The following is a 16,189-nucleotide window of genomic DNA, read 5'->3' on the forward strand; positions in this document are numbered from 1 at the left end:
GCACCAGTGGCATCAGCAGTTGGTCTGCCACCTGTCCTCAGGGGAGGGAGAGATAAGGAACAATGAAGCAACATTTGGAGATGTTAATGAAGGAGGCATCAGTCTGGGTATTGTCAAGATCGGCTCCCCCTTTGAACCCTGAACTGTTTGAAGTGATAGACAGGTGATACCCCAGCAGGGGGATAAAAAGGGACAGGTTCGCTAAGGCAGGACACACGACACCTGAGGTAACGAGACCCTGGAAGCGGTGCGCCTCTCACAAGTCGGTGGGAAGTACCGGGCCATAAACGCACAGGGTGGAAAGGTACGATCAGCGGGAACCCGGTGTATGTCTACCCTCGCTTGGGTGCCGGGTTCACTGCAGAGGATCGACCGCATCTGGAGGAGGGGTCACAGTCGGTGACCTCAGGTGACATCACAAAGGACCCGCCCGAAAGCTGCTTGTGAGCAATATCACAGGTCTGTGAGTGGAAGCCGTTTCGAATGATCATTCGTTCTTGTTCTCTCTCCTTCCCCCCACATTGTCCATTGCCATGGCAATGATTACTGTGAACTGAACTAAATTGAACTGGACTTTGTGTCACTTTGAAATTGGTCATTTACCCCTAGACAACGATAGAGCTTGATTGATCCTGTTATCTTAATTCTGTGCACATGTGTGTTTATCATTGCTGAACTGTTGCATTTATTATCCTTTCGATTACTGTGTTGCTTGTTTCTTTAATAAAACTTTCTTAGATCTCGTAATCCAGACTCCAACTGAGTGATCCATTTCTGCTGGTTTGGCAACCCAGTTACGGGGTACGTAACAATTCAACCTGTTTTCATAAGGCATGCTCCCCAATCCAGGCAACATCCTTGTAGTCTGTAGACATTCTGTTAATTTGCATACAGCTCTCAAGCATTCAGATGAAGGAATACCTAGGGCTGATAAGATAGAGATTGCTTGTGGTTTCTTCTGACCCTATGCTCAATTCATTAGTGATGGACTGACCAGGTAACTCCCTTCTTGGTGATTATTTCTTTTACAATTGACTCATTAAAATGACTTGGAGCATTTTTAAACTATAAACCAAATCGAAACCATGTTTTGTAAAGATAAAAGACAGGATTTTCAGAACAAGCTTTTCTGGTAGTGGCCTAAAATGAATGGATTTATTGAATTTAATTTGACAACTAATCTAGACAGGATTTGAGCATGACCTTAGGGTTATTAGTTCAGCAATTTAACTTGTGTGCCATAACAACAACTGTCTAATTAGCCAAGGGACCATTGCAGTTTAATTCAGCTACTCCAAATGATATGCATCAGCATATGAAATCTTCACTCTTACTGGAAGATGGGATGAAAGAGCATCTTAAAAAGATCATTGGTGGGTTTATTTACATAAAATTTATGATGAGTGGTACAGTTTGCAGAATCAGACCAATTCATTTTCCTATATTCTCAATCATTAAAAAGAAAAATGGACAGTGCTTATTGGTCCAATACATTTAATAACTCTCAATATTTGATCTCCTACGACTAAGTTTTTGAAGCTAACTTGATTAAGCTACCGGCAGTTGGCTGCAGACTTGAACCACTCCTCTGAGTCTACCAGAGAAGATAAAGGGAGAGATGGTTTTTCCACTGTTAAAATGTTGTATGATTTAATTGATCCAGAGTTCTACTGCTGCAAAATAATAGAATATAATACAGTGGAAAGGAAAAATCTCTGAAGAAAATCCATGGCTCCCTTACATCAATAATGTAGGTCAATCCAATAATATGTCAATCAATGCCGAGATTGAACTGAGATCCACGAGTTCTCCATCATCCCCAGAACTAATTGTTGTGTGCCTGGAATTTCTGTGTTAACTCCCAGAAGTTTCCTGAATAACTTGCTGTCTAAAAATGAAATTCTTGAGATTGTAAATAACTTTATACATGGAATTACATTCATTACATAGAAAGTCAAAACACAGGAACAAGCCCTTCAGCCCACAGTCAGTGCCAAAACAATTAAATTATTAATCAAATACCCAACTAAACTAATCCCTTCTGCTCACACAATGTCCATATCCATCCATTTTCTGTGCATTCATGTACCTATCTAAGAGTCTCTTGAATTATTGTATTTGCCTCCACCACCACTCAAGCAGCTCTTGTCAGGCACTGTCTGTGTAAAATAAAACTTGCCTTGCACATCTCCTTTGAATTTAACCTGTCTCACCTTAAATGAATTCCCTCTGGCATTAGACAATTCAACCCTGGGAGATGATAATGGCTGACTATTCTACCGATCCCTCTTATAATCATATAAACTTCTATCAGATCTCCCCTTAGCTTCTTCTGTTCAGAGAAAACATCCCAAGTGTAATACCCTGGTTCATATGGTTCATTGTTTTTCTCTGTTATGTGTTTTGTGTATGCTGCTTGTTTGGGTTACTGTTGGAGATAGAGGTAGGAGAATTTGATTCCATCCAATTAGGATGGCCAGATTTGAAGGAGGTTTTTCTGTTGAGGGACACTAAGGTTAGGCTTGGGGCTTTATTGAGGGAGAAGAGAGAAAACACTGGAGAGAAGAGGTCATAGGAGTCAACCTGGAGTGGGGCTGTGATTCGATGAAGCCCGGGGAAATCGAAGGAGGATTGGCAAAGGGAAAACCGTGAGCTCCTACTTGTGCACATTAGACTGTTTCATTTAAAATAGGCCCTTTTATTTTTTTGCTTTTTCTTTACTATCATTTGGTCAAATTAAGAATTATAAAGCTAAATCGTTGAATTGTATGTGGTGTACTGTGGTACTTATTTGTAACAGGGTAATGTATTGCGGTGAGCATTTGGTCCATAATGACAGACGAGGAAGCTCTTTAACTCAACAACTGTTTTATTATGATAGACACAAAACAGTCCAGACACCATGACCCAGAGAGTGAACCCAACCAGTCTCACACCGACGGGGGAGGTGACGATCACACACCCCGGTTACAGTCAGGGTGACCCACAAATACACAAGCGAGTAACTGTATAACACAAGCTAAAATGTAACAATAAATGAACTGGAACTTCCCACCATAAACTCACAAGAGCATTTAAACACAAGAATAATTAACAGTACTGGTCATTAGAAATGGGTGTTGACACTGCCGCCTGTTTGTGTGAGGCAAGAGGCAGGGGACCTGGATATTCCTTCAGCCTTGCGGGGTTAGTGGTGGCCAAGGGCTGACATGGTGCCAGCTGGTCCCGGGTCAGCATTAATGCCTTCCGCTGCTCAGGCAACCGCACCTGATACACCACATCATAAATGCAGTCAAACACCTGTCCCGACCCCTTCCAAAGCTGGGAGATAGTCGCTTCGTCTGGGAGGGGCCATAGACCGATACTGGGCCCCCACCATGTTCTGCTGCGTAGGCACCCTAGGCTGGCGGCCCAGTCCCCTCTGGGACTTGCAAGCATGGCAGCCGTGCACAAAGAGCTCCACGTCCTGCCTATACCCAGGCCAGTAAAAGCGTTCACGTAGCCCACCCAAAGTCTTTACAACTCTGAGATGGCCGGCCCTCACCAGCCCGTGCACCGACCACAACACTGTGGCGCGGAGCCCCCAGGGGACCACCAGCTGCAAGAGTCTGTCACCATTGGACAACTACCACCGCCTGAACAGCAACCCATTGTGGACCTCCAGCATTCCCCACTGTGAGTACAGGGCCTTGGTCTCGGGGTTCAGGGCGGAGACCTCTGCCTACTCCGGCCGTTGTCCCACAGTCAGCTATTCCCTCACCCAGGCCAACACGGGATTGCTCACCTGTTCACTGTGCAGCTGCTAGTCCATGGTGGGGAGGTTGTCGCTGGCTATCACCCAAAGCGCCGTCACTGTCACTGCCCATGGTTCAGCTGTGTTGCGTTGGGCTGCTGTGAAACCGATGGCAGTTTCAACTCCTGCTGGGACTGCTTCCTGGAGCCGCTCTGCTGGAGAACCACAACTTCCGCACCGAGGTAGAGTGCTGCCCCTGACAAACCACACGGGCCCCCCAGTGGGACAGCAGGTCCAGGCCAGGGATGCAGGACTCTGGGATGTCGGTGTGCCACAGCTGGTGCTCCACTCCGTTTTGCCCACTGGGATGAGCAGCCTCCTCTTCCCTCACATCGCCGGTGACCGTAGCCAACTGTGGGAATGGCTGGTCCGTGTTGGGGGGAACACCAGGATGGATGATGGTGATGGTTGACCCCGTATCCACCAACGCATGGCATCTGATGCCCTCCACTACGCAGTCCATGTATAAGCCTTGCTTTTTACCCAAAAGGCCCACCCGGAGGGGTGATAACGGAGGAGGGCTGGAGGACTCGGGAGGCGCTGCCTGATTAGTGTTTCCCAATTGCTGCTCTGAGCTGTGGCATGGTGCCAGTGTGGGGCTGTCCCAGGCCAAATAAGCTGCCTCACCGCAACGGTAACATCGTGGCCCGTGACGGAGTTGGCACGACGCTGGCCGGACCTGTCTCACGGGCTCCTCCTCGTCAGTTTCCTCCTCCACCTCGGTGACACAAGCCCGGGTTCGCTGGGTGGAGGGCAATGCTGGAACACTCTGGGGGGCTAAGATCGCTTCTGCTCTCTCTGCCTCGGCCAGCGCCTCGTTAAGCAATGATAGCAATGTCAGGCGAACATGCTGCCGAAGGTACTTCCAGCCTCAGCGTCTTTACAAAGGCTTGGAGTTCAAGCTCTTCCTGGGCCGAGAGGGAACTCGGGGTAGTTACGCCGAGCACAGTGGCAGAGATCTGCTGCAAGGGCCCCCAAGTTTTCCCCCATACGGTGCCATCTGCTTCCCAGTTCTTCCCTCATTGCTTCCGCCTATGGTCTCTGCTTGAAACGCACCTTGAGCACCACTACAAGGGCCCTGTAGTCACGCTGCTCCACTGGCGTTAGGTTGAGGTGGGCCCGCAGGGCAGCTCCTTCCAGTGCTAAGGCAAGGTGCACCACCGTCTTGATAGAGCTCCACCCGTTGTGCCATGCAGCAAGTTTGACTTGCGCCAGGTAAGGCTCCAGGCGGCTGGTACCGTCGTATCTGGGGAGCTTCAGGGTAGACCTTGAGGCGTAAATCGTCGAGGCCCTTTGATCTTCCTGTTGCTCTGGCGGCGTTTGCCATGGTACCCATCCTCCCATGGCTGCGGCGTCTTGGGTTCTCCAGTGCGGGTTGCTACGGAGGAGGGTGATGTGCTCCGCTCTGTCCCCCGGTTGGGGAGCCTGGGTACGCTTGCTCCGTCAAGGCTCGCTGGGAAGACACAATGCTCAGTTCCCAGGTCCTCCCTCCGGTTCTCGTCTTCATGAGCCCTACCTGTGGGTGCAGGGGAAGCTGCTCAGCCCCTTGTCCCCATCCCTCCCCCTCCTGTCTTCTCCTATCATTTTGGATTTCCCCCTCCCCCTCCCCCTCCCACTTTGAAATCTCTTACTAGCTCTTCCTTCAGTTAGTCCTGATGAAGGGTCTCGACCCGAAACGTCAACTGTACCTCTTCCCAGAGATGCTGCCTGGCCTGCCGCGTTCACCAGCTACTTTGATGTGTGCGGCCCCTTGTCTTATTGCCCGGGTCTTAAGGCACTCTATCCACCGTCGTAGCTCTTCAATCTCATCATCGATCTCGATCCCACTCCTGACACCAATGTGGCGAACATTTGGCTCATAATGACAGATGGGGAAGCTCTTTAACTCAACAACCGTTTTATTATGATAAACACAAAACAGACCAGGCACCGTGACCCAGAGAGTGAACCCAACCAGTCTCACACAGACAAGGGAAGTGACCATCACACACCCCGGTTACAGTCAGGGTGACCCACAAATACACAAGCAAATAACTGTATAACACAAGCTAAAATGTAACAATAAACGAACTGGAACTTCCCACCATAATCCCACAAAAACAGTTTAACACAAGAACAATAAACGGTACTAGTCATTAGAAATGCAGGGGTGGGCTGTCGACCACACCCCCACCCAGAGCATCACAGTATCATGCAGCATCCCCACAAATAGGTGGATTTAGGGGCTCACACTTCAATCTCCCATGTTTGGCAGGGCCGGAGATTGTCATTCCCTAGACTTACGCAGCTGATGGAACCAGACTGTTTCACATGTTTGTCCAACTTTTCCTTATGGTATATGTTAGAAATGTGGGCTATGACCACAGAATAAAATGGTTGGAGTCATTTAGGACTTTAGTTTAAAGGTTTATTAGGTCCATCAAAAATCAAGCTTAAAAAAATTAGTGAAAACGATGAAAAGAAAATGGGCAATGTTTACAAAATGGTTTCTACAAGAGAACACAATAATAACTTTGTACTTATTCTTATCCGGTGTGAACTCCTGGCAGCTACTACCTGGCTTTCTCATACTGAGGTTGATGTCATGTGGCACAGGTCTCATGGCTGAAGGAAGATTGCAGTATTCGATGGATTTCTTGTTCTTAGCAGAGAAACTCGACACACTGGTCAGACAAGATGTCACATGATCCTTCTACTCTCACCGTATCATTGGGACAGTGAACGGCATTGACTTCCGAGTACCACTAAGCCAAGCCCTGAGATCGACAGCACATGTTGCGTAACAGATGTGGGAGGCCCAGTCTTTGCCTTGGTTGCCAACTTTATAACCAAAGTGGAGCTTATAGGTTTTCGTAATAAGAGGAGTCATGTTTTGTCTTTGAGACTCAAGCCACAAATATAACAGAAAGTATCGCGGATGTTGCAACATGAGCGAGACATTTTGCTATCATGAATACTCCTGAAAATACAACTACTTTATTATAATGAGTACACACAATATGCTATGCACGTAGAGCATCCACGTCAACGTGATTGCAAACCGATCTACTTCTAAATGCAATGCATAGAACGGTGTGTGCATGATGCTTTTATAGTCTTTCTAAATCCTGCCTTGCTACACAGCATGCCCAGGCAAGCCTGGACGAGATAGAAAACTTTTTAGTTTACATTGTGGGCAACATTTTAATTGACACAAACAATGAATTGAAATAACAAATACAGGCGATTCCAAAAACAAATAGTGCATGATAGAGAAATTTCATGGTGATTTTCATGATCAGCAACCAAAAATCAATAAGATACACTCCAGACACTAGACACTAGAATACTACAGCACAGTACAGCCCCTCGGCCCTCGATGTTGTGCCGACTCATATATTCCTTAAAAAAAGGTACTAAACCTACATTACCCCATAACCCTCTATTTTTCTTTCATCCATGTGCCTGTCCAAGAGGCTCTTAAATACCCCTAATGTTTTAGCCTCCACCACCATTGCTGGCAAGTCATTCCAGGCACCCACAACGCTCTGTATAAAAAACTTACCCCTGATATTTCCCCTAAACTTCTCTCCCTTAACTTTGTACATATGCCCTCTGGAGTTTGCTATTCGTGCCCTGGGAAACAGGTACTGGCTATTCACCCTATCCACCCTATCTATGCCTCTCATGATCATGTAGACCTCTATCAAGTGCCTTCTCATCCTTCTACGCTCCAAAGAGAAAAGTCCCAGCTCTGCTAACCTTGCCTCAGAAGACTTGTTTTCCAATCCAGGCAACATCCTGGTAAATCTCCTCTGCACCCTCTCCATAGCTTCCACATCCTTCCTATAATGAGGTGACCAGAACTGAACACAATACTCTAAGTGTGGTCTCACCAGAGATTTGTAGAGTTGCAGCATGACCTCTCTACTCTTGAACTCAATCCCCTTATTAATGAAGCCTCGCATCCCATAGGCCTTCTTAACTATCCTATCAACCTGTGCAGCGACCTTGAGGGATGTATGGATTTGAACCCCAAGCTCCCTCTGTTCATCCACACTCTTAAGTAACCGACCATTAACCCCGTACTCAGCCTTCTTGTTTGTCCTTCCAAAATGCATCACCTCACACTTATCCCGATTGAACTCCATCTGCCACTTTTCTGCATCCTGTCTATATCCTCTTGTATCTTTCGACAACCTACAGCTCCATCCACGACTCCTCCAATCTTCATGTCATCCGCAAACTTACACACCCATCCTTCCACCTCTTCATCCAGGTCACTTATAAAATTCACAAAGAGCAGGGGTCCCAGGACAGATCTTTTCAGCACTCCACCAGTCACTGACCTCCAGACAGAATACTTTCCTTCCACTACTACCCTCTGCTTTCTTCCTGTAAGCCAATTTTTTATCCAAACAGCCAAGGTTTCACTGATCCCATGCTTCATGACTTTCTGGATGAGTCTCTGGTGGGGGACCTTGTCAAATGCCTTGCTAAAATCCATGTAGACCACATCTACCACCCTACCCTCATCAATTTCTTTTGTTACCTCTTCAAAAAACTCTATTAGGCTTGCGAGGCACGACTTTCCCTTCACAAAGCAATGTTGACTATCCTTGAGTAGACTGTACTTCTCCAAATGCTCGTAGATGCTATCCTTAAGAATCCTTTCCAATAGTTTGCAGACCACCAATATAAGACTCACCGGTCTATAGTTCCCAGGATTCTCCCTGTTACCTTTTTTAAACAAGGGAACTACATTTGCCATTCTCCAATCCTCCGGCACCTCCACTGCAGCCAAAGAGGATTCAAAGATCATAGTTACTGCTCCAGTGATCTCTTCTCTCACTTCCCACAGCAACCTGGGGTATATCACGTCTGGTCCTGAGGACTTATCAATCTTGATGTTTTTAAGAAAATTCATCACTTCTTCTTCCTTAATCTCCACATTGTCCAGCACACAGGCTTGTTCTATTTCGACCTCACCCTGATCGAGGTCCTTTTCACTTTTGAATACTGAAGCAAAGTATTCATTTAGGACCTCCCCAACCTCCTCCGCCTCCAGGCACATGTTGCCTTCTTTATCCTTTAGCGGCCCCACCTTAATTCTTGTCATCCTTCTGTTCTTCACATATGCATAGAATGCCTTGGGGTTCTCCTTAATCCTACATGCCAAGACCTTCTCATGCCCCCTTCAAGCTCTCCTAAATCCTTTCTTAATCTCCTTCCTGGCTACCCTGTATTTCTCATGAGCCCCTCCTGCTTCCTGCTTCCTGCTTCTTATATCTAACATATGCTTCCTTCTTCCTCTTGACGAGCTGCCTCGCGTGTTTCGTCAGCCACTGTTCTCTTTTCCTACTATTTTTTCCTTGTCTCAGTGGGACAAACCTATCCTGAACCCAGCACAAGTGGTCCCTAAACTTCCTCCACATTACTTCTGTGCTTTCACCCTTGAACATCTGTTTCCAATTTACTCTCACTAGTTCCTTCATAGTTAGCCCTTCCTCAGTTAAGCACTTTCCCATTTCATCTGTTTTTATCCTTTTCCATAGTTATACTGAAGCTAAGGGAGTTGTGGTCACTCTCACCAAAATGCTCCCTCACCAAGAGGTCTGCCACCTGATCAGGTTCATTACCCAGAACTAGATCCAGTATGGCCTCTCCTCTCGTCGGCCAGTCCACATACTGTGTCAGGAATCCTCCTTGAACACACCTGACAAACTCAGCCCCATCTATCCCCCTTGGAGTCAGGAGGTGCCAGTCAATATGAGGGAAGTTGAAATCACTCATAACTACAACCCTGTATTTCCTGCACCATTCTAAAATCTGCCTGCTTATCTGCTTTTCGGTGTCCAGAGGGCTATTTGGGGCTCTATAGAGTACTCCCAGCGCAGTGATTGTATTCAAAAGTATTCAGGAGCAAATTCATTTTTGTCTTGTGGAATCTTCATCAGTAACTTTCCTTGTACTCATATGGGACTCATCAATTCAAGATTCAAGACTCAAGGCTGTATCATGTTACCTCCAGCACAAAAGCGTAAAGGAGAATGAAATAATTGTTACTCTGGATCCGACATAACACAGAATAAAGCACGATAAAATAAAGAACACAAAAATAAAAATATGCAATGAAGATGAACACACACAATGTTATATACAGTGCATAAAGTGAGTGTCTGTATCCAAGGCAACTTGGACAGGAAGTGATAATGTAGTGCTGGCGGGGGTATGGTGAGTGTATTAGTGGGTGCAGCTGTTGATTAGCTTTACCGCTTGGGAAAGAAGAGCACTGATGCTATTATGGAGTAGTATTTGGTATTACACTACTACCACTCAGCATTAGCTTTACTTTGAAGGTCTAGTTAACAGCTGGATGCCTAGTATTTAGTGTTTTTTCTGTATTTCTGCACAGTTCCTGTTAATGTCAGTGAACTATTGATCTGCTTTTCTCTCTCTCGCTCTCTTGCAGTCAGTCATTTCAGCAATTTGCTGTTTAGTGCAAGGGAGTTTTTGATCTTCCATTATGAGGTCAGGACACTGCCCACCGACTCCTGGACCTGTTCCAAGGTAGAGGGAGAGTGAGAGACAATGCAGTCAAGTTTTGGATGCTTGCTGTGGAGACAGGGTGGAACGAGAGCTATCTCATCATTGCCTTCCAAAGGGGACTGAGCACAGGGGTCTGTCAGGAGATCACAGTGCGTGATATGCAGGACAGCTTGGATGACCTAATGACCTGGATAGCAATTTGCATTGACAAACAAGCAACTGATTTGTGCAGAGAAAGAATGCCCCAGGCTTCTTACTCCTTCAATCACTGTCTGTCTGTACCCTGTCCCACATCGCATCACCCAGTGAACTGTCCATGGAGGAGTTTATGTGGGTAGGGCACAAGCATCTATCCCAGGAGGAATGAGATCGGCAGAGGAGAACAGGTTCCTGTCTCTATTGGGGCTATTCAGAACACTTCCGGGCTTCATGTCCCAGTCACCCAGTAGAAGAGGATACCCATCAGCAGGAAGGGAGGCTCTCCCAGGTTGGTTCTCCCTGCGAGCATCTTCCCCTAGTTGGGTAATACTCCCAGCTTCCTTGACATGGGGTCTCCAACCCATATGCTTCAGGCATTTATTTACGTCAGGGCAGCTGGGAACCTCATGGGTATCTCTCTGGCTCAAAGAAGGAGAGTTCCAACTCAGCAAACGAGAGAGAATATTAATGTTAAGGCTCTGGATGGTTCGCCTCTGAGCACCGGTAAGATCCACCTTTACAGAATACCCTTTCAACTTGTGCTAGAAGGCAACCAGGAGGAGCTCTCTTTCTGTATGGTTGATTTGCCTGAACTGCCACTGGTGATTGGCCTTCCCCGATCATCTCGACACCACCCACAGTTTTATTGCTTCCTCAAGGGTCTCCAAGAGTGGGGCTGGTATGCTTGTGTACCTATCTGGGTCCAGCTCAAGCCCTTGCTAGTGTGAACCTGTCTGATGTTCCAGCTGAATATGTTTTCCTCCTGAGGTCTTTAGTAAAAAGTAGGCCATATTCCAGCTTCTACACCAGCTATATGACTGCCATTGACTTTTAACCCAGCATTAGTCCTCCCTGGGGCTGGCATTTTCCCTCATTCATCCTCAAACAGTGCCCATGGACGAGTATGTCAAGGAGAGAATGGCTGTCTGTCAACCTCACCTACAATGGCTGGTCTCTTTATTGTGAGCAAGAAGAATGGCAAGTTCCATCCTTACATTGATTCCGAGCTCCTCAATAACATTACAGCAAAGAAACACTACACTCTTCCCCTGCTCGGCTCTGCATTCTAATACCTCCTGGGAGCAATTATATTTTCCGAGATAGATCTGCACAATGCTTACAACCTGATTCATATCTGAGAAGAGGATGAGTGGAAGAAAGCCCCCAACATCGCTACTGGCCTCATGATGGCCTTTGTTATGTTTAAAGCCCTGTTAAACAATGTGCTCCGGGATATGTGGTATCAGTTTGTCTTTGTGTATATGGATAACATTACAGATAATAGACAATAGGTGCAGGAGTAGGCTATTCAGCCCCTCGAGCCAGCACCGCCATTCACTGTGTTCATGGCTGATCATCCACAATCAGTGCCCTGCTCCTGCCTTCTCCCCATATCTCTTGGCTCCACTATCTTTAAGAGCTCTATCTAACTATTTCTTGAAAGCATCCAGAGAATTGGCCTCCACTGCCTTCTGAGGTAGAGTATTCCACAGATCAACAATTCTCTGGGTGAAAAAGCTTTTCCTCAACTCCATTCTAAATGGCTTGCCCCTCATTCTTAAACTGTGGCCTCTGGTTCTGGACTCCCCCAACATCAGGAACATGTTTCCTGCCTCTAGCATGTCCAATCCATTAATAATCTTATATGTTTCAATCAGATCCCCTCTCATCCTTCTAAATTCCAGTGTATACAAGTCCAGTCGCTCCAATCTTTCAACATATGACAGTCCCGCCATCCCAGGAATTAACCTCATGAACCTATGCTGCACTCCCTCAATATCAAGAATATCCTTCCTCAAATTTGGAGACCAAAACTAAACAATACTGCAGGTGTGGTCTCACCAGGGCCCTGTACAACTGCAGAAGGACCTCTTTGCTCCTATACTCAACTCCTCTTGTTATGAAGGCCAACATGCCATTAGCTTTCTTCACTACCTGCTGTACCTGCATGCTTACTTTCAGTGACTAATAAACAAGGACACCTACTTCCCTTTTTCCTAACTTGACACCATTCAGATAGTAATCTGCCTTTCTGTTCTTGCCACCGAAGTGGATAACCTCACATTTATCCACATTAAACTGCATCTGCCATGCATCTGCCCACTCACCCAACCTGTCCAAGTCACCCTGCATTCTCATAACATCTTCCTCACATTTCACACTGCCACCCAGTTTTGTGTCATCTGCAAATTTGCTATTGTTACTTTTAATCCCTTCATCTAAATCATTAATGTATATTGTAAATAGCTGCGGTCCCAGCACCGAGCCTTACAGTACCCCACTAGTCACTGCCTACCAATCTGAAAGAGACCTGCTAATCCCTACTCTTTGTTTCCTGTCTGTCAACCAATTTTCTGTCTATGTCAGTACCCTACCCCCGATACCATCTGCTCCAATTTTGCCCACTAATCCCCTATGTGGGACCTTATGAAACACTTTCTGAAAATCCAGGTACACTACGTCCGCTGGCTCTCCCTTGTCCATTTTCATAGTTACATCCTCAGAAAATTCCAGAAGATTAGCCAAGCATGATTTCCCCTTCGTAAATTCATGCTGACTCGGACTGATCCTGTTACTGCTATCCAAATGTGCCGCTATTTCATCTTTTATAATTGACTCCAGCATCTTCCCTACCACTGATGTCAGGCTATTTAGTCCAAAATTCCCTGTTTTCTTTCCATTCTGATCCATTCCTGCACTGACCAGCAACATGTCCAATAGACTGTTGTTACATAACCGGCAACAATGAATATCAATCGAGACAGGTTATATAAAAACAACCAAACATTTATTAAACACAGATAAATGATTTTAAAAAACAAATGAAAACCTTAACCAGAAGTTAACCGTTATGCAGCTGTTCAACAAATCGTCACTCGGCACTGGTTCTTAAAGCGTAAATGCGAAAGCTATTCTTAAAGCGGTAAAGTCAGATATAATTCTTAAATCTCTGGAGAAGGATTTCCTCATAGATACAACTTTCCTGCTGGTTCTGTCCAAAGGATTCACAATGCACTAAATGAACAGTTTAAAACAACTGACCTTAATTTCTTTTAGAGAGCAAACCTTACAGAAACTCTTTTCTCTTTTGGCAAGAGTTATCCTGGATGCAGGTCACTATTCCTTCAACAAAGACTCAATAAGGTCAATCCTTTGTTAAACTGCCAAACGATACCGACTCCTCTCAATCCTTCGGGTCCTTTACTTCAATAAAGTCTTCACTCTCCCTTCTACTACTGCTGGAATAAGGTACATCAGCACATCTAGCCAAAAATTTCCAGTCTAGTAATATTGTACCTTGCAACAGAACGAACAACCGTTTTAAAAATGAAACCGCGTCATAAAAACAAATACGTAACAGAAACAGAGACACAGTACATTCTAGCTGGAAATCTAAAAACTAAAAACTAACTGCGTCATCTGGGAGATCTTCCCTTATATACCCGTGGTGCACATGTCATCACGTGACCTCACATCAGCAGGAAAATTACATCAGCTGCCCTCCAAAAGACCATTATGTCATTCTCACAAAAAAAAATCACAGATCTCCTTGAGGCATGGAACACCTCCCTCCAAAAAAAAAAACAAAATTTGGTCTCTTAAAGAACAAAATTTTAACAATTAACAATTTATACAAAAAAAATACAAAGGTATAAAATTTACAACATACTCAATATATATAGTCTTATCTTTCAGCACTTTACAAACTAATATACAGTAGGAGTGTTACAAAAGTTAAAATACCACTCCATAAAAAACAAATTTTCATTGTACATTTAACATCCAGATAAACAATCAGCAATCACATTATCTTTACCCTTAATATGAGTGATCAAAATATTGTACTCCTGTAACATTAAAATGTATTATCAAATTAGAGTTTAATTTCCTTAACCCTTTTCCTTAACATTAACAGTGGCATGACCAAATTCACTTTTAGCTAAGTTAATAGTTGTTAGCTTTTAACACTCTCTCAAATAGTCTCTCCACCGCAGTAATATGTGCTTTCCACGTATTATTTCCTGTAACTAAATCATCAATATAGGCATCTGTATCTTTTAATTCCTGAATCACGCTATTAATCATCCTCTGAAAAGTACCTTGTGCATTCTTCATCCCAAATGGAAGAACATTATATTCATATAACCCAGATGGGGTTAGAAATGCTGAAATCTCTCTACATCTATCTGTCAATGGAACACACCAATAACTTTTTAACAAATCAATTTCTGTAAGGAATTTGGCCTGCCCAACTTTATCCACACAATCATCTACCCTAGGGATTGGATATGCATCAGTTTTTGTCACAGCATTTACCTTTCTGTAATCTGTACAAAACCTAATACTATGGTCTGGCTTAGGCACAATAACACACGGTGAACTCCAATTCAAATTAAAATGTCTAATAATATCATTCTCTAACATATACTTAATTTCTTGTTCAACAAGTTCCCATTTTTCCCTGTTCATTCGATACGTATGTTGTTTTATGGGTTTTGCATCTCCAATATCTCCATCATGCGTAGCTACGGTGGTTCTTCTAGGGACGTCTGGAAATAAATCTCTATATTTAAATATTAACTGTTTCATCTGCTCTCTCTGCTCTGGCTGTAAATGAGCTAATTTTTTATCAATATGTTCTAGAATCTTTGAATTTGGTCACCTGGCTGAAATAAAGTTGGGTTTAAAATGAGTTTCAGATGAATCCTCCATTAAGTTTTTATTAAGATCAGACTCAGTGTTGATCACAACAGTCATAGTAGAAGCTTCTCTCTCATAATACGGTTTTATCATATTATATGACATAGATGTGTTGTCTTTCTCTGATTTGGGGTTTTTACCACGTAATCTACATCATTTACCTTAGATTTAATCTCATAAGGACCAGGAAATTTGGCTTGTAATGGGTTTGTTTGCACTGAGAAAAGAATCAACACCTTATCTCCAGGCTTAAATGACCTCATCCTAGCTTCCTTATCATACCAAGTCTTCATCTTCTCTTAAGCTAACTTTAAATTTTCCTTGGCCAAGCTACAAGCTTTATAAAATCTTTCTTTAAAGTTCAAAACATAATCTAGCAAATTAGTGTGTACTTCTTTATTAATCCACTGTTCCTTCAACAAGGCCAAAGGTCCTCAAACTCTATGCCCAAACACAAGTTCAAATGGACTAAAACCTAATGATTCCTGTACTGCCTCCCTTACTGCAAAAAGTAGTAAATGTATACCTTCATCCCAGTCCTTTTCATTTTCCACACAGTATGTCCTATTCATAGTTTTTAGTGTAGAATGAAATATCTCCAAGGCTCCTTGTGATTCTGGATGATAGACTGATGAAATAATCTGTTTTGTTCCCAGTTTATAAACTATCTGCTGAAACAATCCCGACATAAAATTACTACCTTGATCCGATTGTATTTCCTTAGGCAACCCAAAATAAGTGAAGAATTTTATAAGAGCCCTTGTCACAGTTTTGGCTGTTATATTCCTAAGAGGTACTGCCTCTGGAAACCTAGACGCTGTGCACATAATAGTTAATAAATATTGGTGTCCAGTTTTAGTTTTTGGCAAAGGACCTACACAGTCTACGATGATTTTTGAGAACGGCTCACCAAATACTAGAATTGGTTGCAGTGGGGCTACTGGAGTAACCTGGTTAGGTTTACCCACA

This window comes from Mobula birostris, chromosome 7, assembly GCF_030028105.1.
Source record: "Mobula birostris isolate sMobBir1 chromosome 7, sMobBir1.hap1, whole genome shotgun sequence".
Taxonomy (NCBI): Eukaryota; Metazoa; Chordata; class Chondrichthyes; order Myliobatiformes; family Myliobatidae; genus Mobula; species Mobula birostris.